The sequence below is a fragment of the Apodemus sylvaticus genome, chromosome 11, assembly GCF_947179515.1.
Source record: "Apodemus sylvaticus chromosome 11, mApoSyl1.1, whole genome shotgun sequence".
Classification (NCBI taxonomy): Eukaryota; Metazoa; Chordata; class Mammalia; order Rodentia; family Muridae; genus Apodemus; species Apodemus sylvaticus.
The window spans coordinates 67,279,036-67,291,884 of record NC_067482.1 but is presented as its reverse complement, the minus strand read 5'-3'; positions in this window follow the sequence as shown (position 1 = coordinate 67,291,884).

Sequence of the window (12,849 nt, the reverse complement as noted above, 5' to 3'; positions counted from 1 at the left end):
AATTCCGGGCTACACAGTATATCAAACAGTCAACAGAAATATGCAAAAAATATATACATATAGACCATTTGAAATCAGATGAATTTCCTAGAGAAACTATAAAAACTGTCTTGACCCACAAGATTGTTGTATAATTAAAACTTTCTTCTGATTGTATTCTACTAATGCAATTGTGAGCAGGGTCTTGTTAAATAGCTGAAGATAAGGTTGAATTCTTGATCTCTACCGAACAAGTGTTAGGATTGCAGGTATGTACAGCCATGCCTGGGTACATGGGGCTGGGGATCAAACCCAGGGCTTTATGTGTGCCAGGCTAGCCCTCTACCAGCTGAGCTACAGTTCCATCCTAACAAGGGCATTTTGTCAACATTATCTTGTAAACAATTCTTCATTACAAAAATCTATTTCATGTAGAGTTTTCAAATGGAGTTTCTTTCACTGGTTTTATGTCCAAGATGAATTTGATTTTAAGCTATTAACATGGTGATGATGCGGGTGAGACATCTGCTATGGGAAATGAAAAACAGGTTTCATATTAAAATGATAAAAAAAAAAAACACCCTTCAGGAAATGCTTATGTCTTTTAGTCTCTAAAAAAAAAATATCTCGGCCATCATTTTTCTACATCTGTGAATATTTTTGTAAAGAGGGAGGAGATTGTTTTATTTCTAAAACCAATCCAAGTCTCATTCCTATCATTCTTGGTAAGGACTACCTTGTAATGAGTATGTATCAGTATATTTCTATATTATACACTTCCTTCTTCTAGAACGTCATGAGCCCTAAGCAGACACTGAGTCTACCAGCAACTGATCTTAAACAAACCAGCCTTCAGAAGTATAACAAATACATATGAGTGATGTATTCATACTTAGTTCTGGTATTTTTGTCATATTTTGGACTAACAATCCTGACTATAATTATACCCTAATTTTACAAGTGGCGAAATGGGACAAAACAGATAAAACATGTATGAAGGAAATCCTAAGTGCACGGTTGTTCCAGGCAGTCTGATCTCAAAGTCCACATTCCTCATCACTATTGTGGAAGTCCATCTCCACAATGGTTTCCCAGAGGTGACCCACTGTATTGTTAACAGATACTTTCATTTGTCTATCTGGTATAGAAGTATTCCTGGCCATCTATGCATCTCAGGATTCTACCTGCCATAGTAGGTGTGCAATAAAATCATGCCAAATTAATCAATGAAAAATTCTTTCTAATGTAGTCTTCACACATGGAAAGAAACAGAAGAGAAAAGAAGAGGAGAGGAGAGGAGAGGAGAGAAGAGAAGAGAAGGGAGAGGGAGGGAGGGAGAGAAAGAGGGATGTCAGACCTGGAAAGCCCTATAAATCACCTGCACATTAATCCAGGCTCTTCAAATTTCACCTGCTAGAACCTGATATATGCTAACTCAAGAGAGACAGACACACACTAAGAGAAGTTTGGAGATCCAGTTACACAGGCTTTGGCACCAGTGTTGTACCTTTCCCACCTCAAGATCAATTCTTTTCAGTGCTAGCTTCAACTTTGGCAAGATTTTATTTTGTGACAAAGATGGCCACCAACAAATGAGGTTGGCATTGCTTTGTGATTTGTTTGTTTCTTGTTTGATGGGGCTAGGGACCCAGCATGAATTTGTAATCCCAGGAGGGAACTCTAGCAGAAGGTGCTAACTCTGGCAGAAGGCTCAGATCTGACAGACATCTGACTATGACTAGTCCTGAGTCTATCCCTTAACCAGTAACCTTGGGTTCAGCCAAAGGGATGAACCTTGGTTGTGACTGTATCATATCCATCCTTGGAGCTTATATAATTCCCACTTCAAACTTCTGGTCCCAAGTTTGGAACAAGATCATTTCTCAGTAGAAAATAAAGATGTCAAATCTAAACAATGAATTGTTGGTTATTGGCAATCAGCTGTCTCCAGACACAATCAAAACTCCCTTGTTTTTCTGTATGATACACAATATGTGTGTCACTACAGTTTCTTTTCTCTGAAATAATCTTACTCTCTATAATGTTTGGCCAGAACTGACTGGGTGCTTCATACCCTGTGACCTGGCATCTGTGATGACGCAACCCTACAGTCTGTCATAGTCTTGGACTCCACTGATACTTTAAATGAAATAATATTACTCTCAACACGCTTCCTTCTTCTCCCTGAAAGTTCTGCTGTTTTTTACCTCAGTTACTTAGAAGATTCAACAATTCTCTTTAATAATGATTTTAAATAGCATTAGGGAGGCATCCTTTAAGATTTATCTCTTTATGGAATCACATGGCCAAGTATATGCAGTTTGTTCCTTGGAGACCATAACACCAGCACTGAAAAGCCACCCTAGGTTATAAACTACCATTCTTTCAAGATTTCCTTTGAGAGAGAGAGAGACAGAGACAGAGACAGAGAGACAGAGAGACAGACAGAGAGACAGAGAGAGAGAGAGAGAGAGAGAGAGAGAGAGAGAGAGCAGATACTAGTAGCAACCATTTACTAAATGCACCCTTTGTGAATGGCCTCATGAAGGGTATTTGTAATGTGTACTTCATTTTATTTTTGTAAAAAGGAGCCATGTTAGTTCAGGATTCTCTGTTTGACTGGGATACATGTCTGTCACTTTCAGGACTGGCTCATTCGTGCCCAAAATACTCAGTGTGGCCAGACCACAGCGCTCTGAAAACAATGAAAGGCAGCAATCTACCATCTGCCTTTTTCTGTGCAGAGAACTAAATGGGCTCCAAAGACCCCGTGCCAAGCAGAATCTAAAAGAGAGTTTCAAATTACTATACCGTTATGGCTGTAAGAACACACGAACTCTCAATTCTCTACAAAACAGCCCCATCTATAGAAGCATACACTTGTCCTTCTCAGATTTAATCCTGACAGTAGGCAGGGGAAAATAGGAACACTCTCTCCACAAACTATATTTGTACCGCAGTGGCATTTGCAGGTCAGCTCCAAAACACATCAAATGTGTCATACAAGTGAAGTGTCTCAGGAAAGGAAAAAAAAATGTAGGAAATTTTCCAGTGTCATGCCATGGTTCCCAAGAGACACGTTCACACTTTTCTTTTCCTGTGTCAGAGTTTCTCGCCCTTGGGACTGATGACTTTGGAACAGATCATTCATGTTGTGAGGAGATATCTGCACATTATAGGATACCCCGCAACACCCACTAGCATCTTCCCATAGAGACAGAGGAACATCTTCTGGCTCATAACAATTGGCAGTGCCAAATGTCCCTGAGTGATAAGAAACTGTCCCCATTTGAGAACAAGTTCTCTACAATGTTGGGCATGCTGACAGATGTAGCAGTGAATTAGTTTAACTGCTTTGGCTCCCAGCAGGTCGTGGGCAGTGTGTGATTAGATTAATGGTTGGGTGCTTCTATACCTCCCCGCAGCTAGCAAACACTCCCCTCCAGTATTTCTGAGTTAACATCTTTTAAAAATCGATATTTCAACTCTGCTACCCTAGACCCAATCAGGGAAATGGCTCCTGGGGCCACTTTCCTGGATTCTTACAAGGCGGAGGGCCTTTAAGTTTCGTCTTTCTCCTTCCCCATCATGGAAATTCTCTTCGTCTTCCCCTCACTCTCAGTTCCTTGCCAGCACAATCTAAAAGTCCCACTGGTCTCTCTGCCCATCCACTGGCTGAGTTGCAAGTCTTTATTATCAATCGAAGCCTTAGGTCTGGAAGCATGGCCTTTGGGAGCTGAAATAAGACAAAGCTTTAGAACCAATGCCCGACAGACGGAGCCTGCACAGCATCCGCAACCTCCCTTTTGGCCGGTAACCAGATCCTGAGTGACATTTGTATAGGTACGCTCCCACAGCTGGGCAGCAGTTCCCTCGTGACAGCCTCCAGTAGGCCTGAACCCACCCCGAAATTGTTCAAGAAGCAATAAGGAAACTCTGTTTTACTCCACTTCCCTCTTGCTACAGATATATTATTCTTAGTCTGAAATCCACAACTGCAAAGTCTCCTGTAACAGGAAAGTAATTAATAATGTTTGCAAAGGTTTAATTACAGAGTCTTACAACAACAAAAGCGTGTAAAATGGGAGTTTGAGAAATAGCCTGCATGTCTAATAATAGAATATGTGTTAAATGGACTGTGATTTCTCTCTTAAACAGAGGACAGATATTAAACAGGAGGATGGAATTGCATTGGCACTACAGATGATCATAAAATAGTAACAGAACAATGGCTACTGGATGATATGTTCAGCAATGATCCCATGTTAAAATAAACGTGTGCATGTGTATAAGGAAAGTTGGAATAAAATAAATAGAAAAGGTAATTAAAAAGCTTTATTTCTTCCTTCTGACCTATATTTTCAATTTATTATAATAAAGTCATTTCACTTCTTGTATATAATACTTTTACACAAACTGCTGTGTACAAAAAATTGCAAGCTATTTTACTTCCAATGGATTGCAGATGCTCTGAGACAGATGAAAATTAACTCCTTAAAATTGTGGGTTGAAGTGTGAAATGACATCACCCTAAAATTTCCTGGTGACATATCCGGATTTCTACCCCAGAGGGTTCTTCAAAGAAAAAATAAGGCAAAATAATGAGAGTTCGTAAGTAACTTTTGTAAGTTACCCCCCCCACCCTTTCTAACTTGAACGGGGAAGAAAATTAGCCTCGAGTTGGCATCATTTTATTCTGGTTTTTATTGGTCCGGAACCATAAACCCAGTGGGTTAGCCTTAGCATGAAGTCATTCAGAACTCAGAACCAATGCGTTTGTCAGATGGCAAAGGGTTTATGAGCTGCAGCAGGAAGAATCTGGGACTGTGCTCCACTGCCATCAAGGGGATGGCAGAATTTCTTAAAATAAAAGCTTGCCCATCTCATCAGAATCCCAGGAAATGATGCAAAAGCTGTAGGGGCAGAAAAACTATAAACTCTAGGGAGGTTGTAGCTGACCAAATGGTACCAAAGTCATTCTCAAGACTAAGTGGGATGCTGTCTGGGCTGTACTAGACTAGTAAAGGCTATCTGATCTAGTCCCACACAGCCTCAGAGCAACTCATCTGCTAATAATGAACTCACTATAGCACAATGATAGGGAATTGTAAAAGCTTTCTAGAAAATATCCAGGTCTCACTGCATTCAGAACTAGAGGTATAGCTACCCAGTCAGTTCAGAAGGTCAGACTACTGCCAAATAATTGATGATTGGTGTGTGAGGTGTCAGGACCCAGTGGAGTATGCATCTATAGGTCAAGATATATACACAAGAACTCACTGCCCATCTGACTCCCCTTAGGACTTCCAGATAAAACTAAGGAAACTCATTTGTGAATCTCAGACTACACAATAGTAATCACTTAGTTTAAGATAAATTGCAAATATTTTCCTGAGTGTCCAGTATTATTCTTCACCTAATTTAATCATCTGCAATGATATAATGGGAATACAGGTACCCTGCAGAAAGTCAATGCATATAATATCTTGTAAGAAGACACTCCTTAACCTAGGAGAATCTCTGTGTTATGGCTGTCTGATTTTATCTGAAGGTGGTCCTACCCATGGAAGCATGCATGGTCTGTGAGTTGACACTTGGTGTCTTCCTCAGTTTCTTTCCACTTTACTTTTTGAGACAGAGTTTCTCACTGAACCTAACCTCTCCATTTCAGCAGGCTGGAAGGCCAGTTGATCTGTGGAATATACCTGTCTCCAATGTTTCCTTCCACAGCACTGAGGTTATAGGCATGCAGGGTCACACCTGGCTTTTACATAAATTCTAGGGATTCAACTCTGAATCTTGCAATTATGCTACAAGAAATTTGCCCACTGAGCCATTTCCCCAGCCCAAAAAGAGTTTTCAAGCTGCCAGAACTAGCTAGATCAGAAAGGCATAAGAGAAACTGGATAGAAACAGAGATGAAACTTCAGCCTTCATCATGTGTCTTTGGACAAGGTTCTCAAAGTCTTCAACTGGGGTAAACAGGATGTTACTGCCTTTTTGTGTATGAACTCATTGGGCAGACACTGCTGTGGTAGACTGAAAATTTCACAATAATACTTCCAAGAGCCAAATGTGATGATATGTGTTAAAGTGGCTGTTTTCACTAATTTCTCCTAAACTCACAGCCTGAGGCAAGGATTAGAAGGTAAGCAATTTATCTGGAAGATATAGGAAACACTGATAGTGTTAAGCAGCTGGTGGGAATGGGCTAGTACACACACACACACACACACACACACACACACACACACACTCACACACACAGTATTAGTCAGGGTTCTCTAGAGTCACAGAACTTATAGTCTCTATATAGTAAGGGAATTTGTTGATGACTTACAGTCTGTAGTCCAACTCCCCAACAATGACCAGCAGCAGTTGTGAATGGAAGTCCAAGGATCTAGCAGCTGCTCAGTCCATAAGGCAAGCAGGCAAAGAACAGAGAGCCTTTCTTCTTCCAATGTCCTTATGTAGGTCTCTAGCAGAAGGTGTGGTCCAGATTAAAGGTATGTACTAACATACCTGGATCTGGGACTTGCCTTAATTTCCTGGGATTAAAGGCCTTAACTACCTTGCCTGGGCCGAAGCTTTTCATAGCCACTATGCCTCAAGATCAGGATCACAGGTGAACCTTCCAATTCTGGATGATAGTTCATTCCAGATATAGTCAAGTTGACAACCAGGAATAGCCAACACACACACACACACACACACACACACACACACACACTTACCGAAACACTTCCTGCAGCAGTACTTAACTCCCAACTGAGAGCTATTCCCAGGAATGTTCCTGTGCAGTACTAGGGCTCTGCATATATATTTATATGAAATTGGTGTGAATGATTAAATGAATTTTAAAAGAAACTTCTTAGCACTTACCTCCAGGTCTAGATCTCACGTGCTCTCATCTAGCTTCAGAGTGGACAAAAATCTACTTCAGCCCAGGACAAGTTCATAACACCCAAGACACACCACACCTGCAGACGACTATGATAGCTCATTCCAAATGATGCTAAGTGATGCTAGACCATGTCCCTCTTGTCAATGGCCAGAAGGAGAAACTTCTAACTCTAGCCCTTGAAAGAGAGCAAGAAGTCACTGGCAACTAGAAGTGGAAGTTCTTAGGGCTTTATGAAGGTTTAGTTCTATGATGATGATGATGATGATGATGATTCTGTGTGTTTGTGTGTGTATATAAATGTGCCACAGAGACTACCAAGGTTGTTGGAGTTACTCTCTTAGATCTAGAGTTACAAACAGTTGTGAGTATCCCAATATGGGTACTGGGACAAAACAGTTCAGGAACTAAAAAGTATAAACAATAAAGAAATCACAAAAGGAGGCAATCCTAGAAATGGAAAACCTAGGAAAGAGGTCAGGAGCTACCAAGGCAAGCACCACCAACAGAATACAAGAGAGAGAAGAGAGAATCTCAGGCATGGAAGATACCACAGAAGATATCGACACAACAGTCAAAGAAAATACAAAGCATAAAAAGCTCCTAGCCCAAAACATCCAGGAAATCCAGGACACAATGAAAATGCCATGCCTACGAATAATGGGACTACAAGAGTGAAGACTCCCAGCTCAAAGAGCCAGAAAGCATCTTTGACAAAATCATAGACGAAAATTTCCCCAACCTAAAGAAAGAAGATAGCCATAAGTGTACAAGAATCCTCCACAACATCAAATAGATTGAACCAGAAAAGAAAATTCTCCTGTCACATAATCATCAAACACAAAATGCACAAAATGAAAAAAGAATATTAAAAGTAGTAAGGGGAAAAGGCTAAGTAACCTATAAAGGCAGTCATATCAGAATTACACCAGAATTCTCAACAGAGACTCTAAAAGCCAGAAGATGCTGGACTGATGTCATGCAGACCCTAAGAGAACACAAATGCCATCCCAGGCTACTACACCCAGCAAAATTCATACTCATCATAGATGGAAAAACCATGACAAAACTAAATTTAAACAATATTGATCTACCAATCCAGCCATACAGAGGATTCTAGAAGGAAAACTCCAATACAAGGAGGATATCTACACCAAAGAAAAAACAAGAAATTAAACACCTTACAATAAACCCAAAAGGAGAGAATCATACACACGTAATACCACCTCCAACAACAAGCATAACAGGAACTAACGATCTCCTGTTTTTAATATCTCTCAAAAGGACTCAATTCCCCCCAAAAGAGACATATGCTAACAGGCTGGATATGCAAGCAGGATCCAGTATTTTGATGCATACAAGAAACATACTTCAGTGACAAAGACAAACACTATCTCAGAGTAAAAGACTGAAAAAAACAGTTTTCCAAGTAAATGGTCCCAAGAAAAAAACTGGAGTAGCCATTCTAAATTGAATAATCTCAACTTTCAACCAAAGTTATCAAAAAAGATGAGGAAAGATGCTTCATACTCATTAAAAGACAAATTTACCAAGATGAACTCTCAACTCTGAACATCTATCACCCAAATGCAAGAGAAACCACATTTGTAAAAGAAACATTACTAAAGCTTAAAGCACACATTGAACCTCATACAATAATAGTGGGAGACTTCAACACCCCACTCTTACCAGTGGACAGGTCATGGAAATAGAAACACAGTGAAACTAACAGAAGTTGTGAACCAAATTGATTTAACAGATATCTATAAAACATTTCACCCTAAAACAAAAGAATAGACCTACTTCTCAGCACCTCATGGTACCTTCTCGAAAACTGACCATTTAACCAGTCTCAAAACGAGCTTTAACAGATACAATAATTGAGAAATAATCCCATGAATCCTATCATGTCACCAGGGACTAAGGCTAAACTTCAATAACAACAAAAACAACAGTAAGTTCACACACCCATGGAAACTGAACAATTCCCAACACAATGTCAGGGAAGAAAGAAAGAAAGGAAGAAAGGAAGAAAGGAAGGAAGGAAGGAAGGAAGGAAGGAAGGAAGGAAGGAAGGAAGGAAGGAAGGAAGGAAGGAAGGGAGGGAGGGAGGGAGGGAGGGAGGGAGCGAGGGAGGGAGGGAGGGAGGAGAGAGAGAGAGAGAGAGAGAGAGAGAGAGAGAGAGAGAGAGAGAAAGACAGACAGACAGAAAGAAAGAAAGAAAGAAAGAAAGAAAGAAAGAAAGAAAGAAAGAAGTTAAGTACTTTCTAGAATTCAAGAAAAATAAAGACACAGCACACCCAAATTTATGGCACAGTGAAAGCAGTGCTAAGAGGAAAATTCATAGCACTAAGTGCTCTTGTAAATAAATTAGAGACATCCTACATAGCAATTTAACAGCATACCTGAAAGCTCTAGAAGAAAAAGAAACACCCAAGAGGAGTAGACTGCCAGAAATAACCAAACTCAGGATAGAAATCAATCAATTAGAAACAAAGAGAAAGATACAAAGAATCAAAAAAAAAAAATCTGGTTCTTTAAGAATGTCAACAAGATAGATAAACTCTTAGCCAAACTAACCAAAGGACACTGAGGCGGTATCCAAATTAACAAAATCATAATTGAAAAGGGATACATAACAACAGAAATGGAGGAAATACAAAAAATCATCAGATCTTACTACAAAAGCCTATACTCAACAAAACTGGAGAAATGAATTATTTTCTAGATAGATACCATGTATCAAAGTTCAAACAAGGGCAGATAAACAGTCCCATATCTCTAAGGAAATAGAGGCCTTTACTAAAACCCTCCAAACCAAAAAGCCCAGAGTAGATGGTTTTAGTTCCAGAACTCCAAAGAAGAGCTAATACCAACAGTCCTGTAACTATTCCATAAAATAGAAACAGAAGGATCACAACCTAATTATCTCTATGAAGCCATACGTACCCTGATACCTGTAACACACAAAGAGTCAACAAAGAAAGAGTACTTCAGACCAATTTCACTTATGAATATTGATACAAAAATACTCAATAAAATTCTAGCAAACTGAATCCAAGAACACATCAAAACCATCATCCAGCACAATCAAGTGGGCTTCATCCCAGGGATGCAGGGATGGCTCAAAATATGAAAATCCATTAACATAATCTACAATATAAACAAACTCAGAGGAAAAAAACACATGATCATCTCATTAGATGATGAAAAAGCATCTGAAAAAAATTCAACAGCCCTTCCTGTTAAAAGTATTCGAGAGATCTGGAATTCAAGGTCCATACCTAAACATAATAAAAGAAATATACAGCAAATCAATAGCCAATATCAAATTAAATGGAAAGGTATTTGAAGCAATCCCACTAAAATCAGGAACAAGTTGAGCCTGCTCACTCTCTCCATAGCTATTCAATATAGTACTTGAAGTTCTAGCTAGAGCAATAATACAACAAAAGAGGATTAAGGGGATACAAATTGGAAAAGAAGAAGTCAAGGTATCACTATTTTCAGATGATAAGATAGTATACCTAAGCAATCCCAAAAATTCTACCAGAGAACTTCTACAGTTGATAAAGAACTTCAGCAAAGTGACTGGATATAAAATTAACTCAAACAAATCAGTAGCCTTCCTTTATACAAGTGATAAATAGGCTGAGAAAGAAAATATGGAAACAACACCCTTCCCAATAGTCATAAATAATATAAAATATCCTGATGTGACTCTAACCAAACAAGTGAAAGATCTGTATGACAAGAACTTCAAGTCTCTGAAGAAAGACATTGAAGAACATCTCAGAAGATGGAAAGATCTCCCATGCTCATGGACATAATCAATAGGACAAAACCTACAGATTGGGAAAAAAAACTTCACTAACCCCACAGCTGATAAAGGACTAATATCCAAAATATATGAAGAACTCAAGAAGTTAACCCCACCAAAAGAAATTAGAAATCAGCTACAGAGCTAAACAGAGAATTCACAACAGAAGAATCTAGAGTGGCTGAGAAACACTTAAAGAAATGTTGGAAGTCCTTAGTCATCAGGGAAACGCAAATCGAAAAGACCCTGAGTTTCCACCTTATATCAATCATAATGGCTAAGATCAAAAACTCAAGTGATATCACATGCTGGTGAGGAGGTGGAAAAAGAGAAACACTACTCCATTGCTAGTGAGATTGCAAACTGGTACAACCACTCTGGAAATCAATCTGGCAGTTCCTCAGAAAATTGGAAATGGATCTACCTGAAGACCCAGCTATACCACTCTAGGGCATATACCCAAAAGATGCCTCACTGTACTGGCTGGTTTTGTGTGTCAACTTGTGACAGGCTGGAGTTATCACAGAGAAAGCACCTTCAGTTGAGGAAGTGCCTCCATGAGATCCAGCTGTGAGGCATTTTCTCAATTAGGGATCAAGAGGGGAGAGCTCCTTATGGGTGGTACCAACCCTGGACTGGTAGTCTTGGGTTCTATAAGAGAGCAGGCTGAGCAAGTCAGGGGAAGCAAGCCAGTAAGTAACATCCCTCCATAGCCTCTGCATCAGCTCCTGCTTCCTGACCTGCTTGAGTTCCAGTCCTGACTTCCTTTGGTGATGAACAGCAATGAGGAAGTGTAAGCTGAGTAAACCCTTTCCTCCCCAACTTGTTTCTTGGTCATGTTTGTGCAGGAATACAAACCCTGACTAAGACATTCACCATACCACAAGGACATGTGCTCCACTATGGTCATAGCAGCCTTATTTGTAATAGCCAGAAGCTGGAAACAAACAAAGATGTTCCTCTACTGAAGAACAAATACAGAAGAGGTGGTTTATTTACACAATGGAATACTATTTGGCTTTTAAGGACATCATGAATTTTGCAAGCAAATGGATGGAGCTAGAAAACACCATCCTGAGTGCAGAAACCCAGACTCAAAAGGACATATGAGGTATGTACTAATAAGTGTATACTAGCCAGAAAGTATAAAATACCTATTTTACAACCCTCAAACTAAGAAGTTTTACAATCAGAAAGGCTTAAGTGAAGGCCCCATCATTCAATCCCACTTAGAAAAGGGAAGAAAATAATCATGGGAGGTAGAGGGAGGGAGGGGCCTGGGTGGGAGAGGGAAGGAGAAGGGGAAAGAGGGAACAAGATCAGGTATGGGAGGACAGAAGAGAAACCCAGAGGGCTAGTGGAATGAATGGAAATATGTAGCCTCAGGGGTGGGAGGTGGGGGGGACCCTCTAGAAAGTATCAGAGACCTGGGAGGTAAGAGAATCTCAGGACTCAACAGGGTCAACCTTAGCCCAACAGTGGGGGAGGGAACTTGAAGAACCTACCTCCGGTAGATAGACAGGGCCTCACGTGGAGGAATGGGGTTACCAACTGACAGTCAAAATTTTTGATCCAGAATTGTTTCTGTCTAAAGGGACTGCATCAACAAAAAATGAAGAAGAGACTGAAGGAAAGGCAGTCCAGTGACCAGGCCAACTTAGAATCCATCTCATGGGGGTAAAGGGACCCAAGGCCTGACACTATTACTGATGCTGTGATGTGCTTACAGACAGGAGCCTAGCATGGCTGTCCTCTGAGAGACCCAATCAGCAGCTGACTGACAGATGTAGATACCTAACCGTTGGACTGATGTTGGGGACCCCCATGGTTGAATTAGGAGATGGACTGAAGGAGCTGAAGGGGAGGGCGACCTCACAGGAAGACCAGAAGTCTCAACTAACCTCCCAGAGACGGAGCCAGCAACCAGGCAGCATACACGAGCTGGTCGGAGACTCCCATCACATATATATATAGCAAAGGACTGCCTGTTCTGGTGGGAGAAGACAGGCCAAACACTAGAGAGACTTGAGGACCCAGGGAGTGGGGAGGTCTGGTGGGGGTCGGGGAGCATCGTCTCAGAAACAGAGGGGAGGAGGAATGTGAGAGGGTGAGAACAGTGGGAGGGGGAACCGGAGCGGGACAACAACTG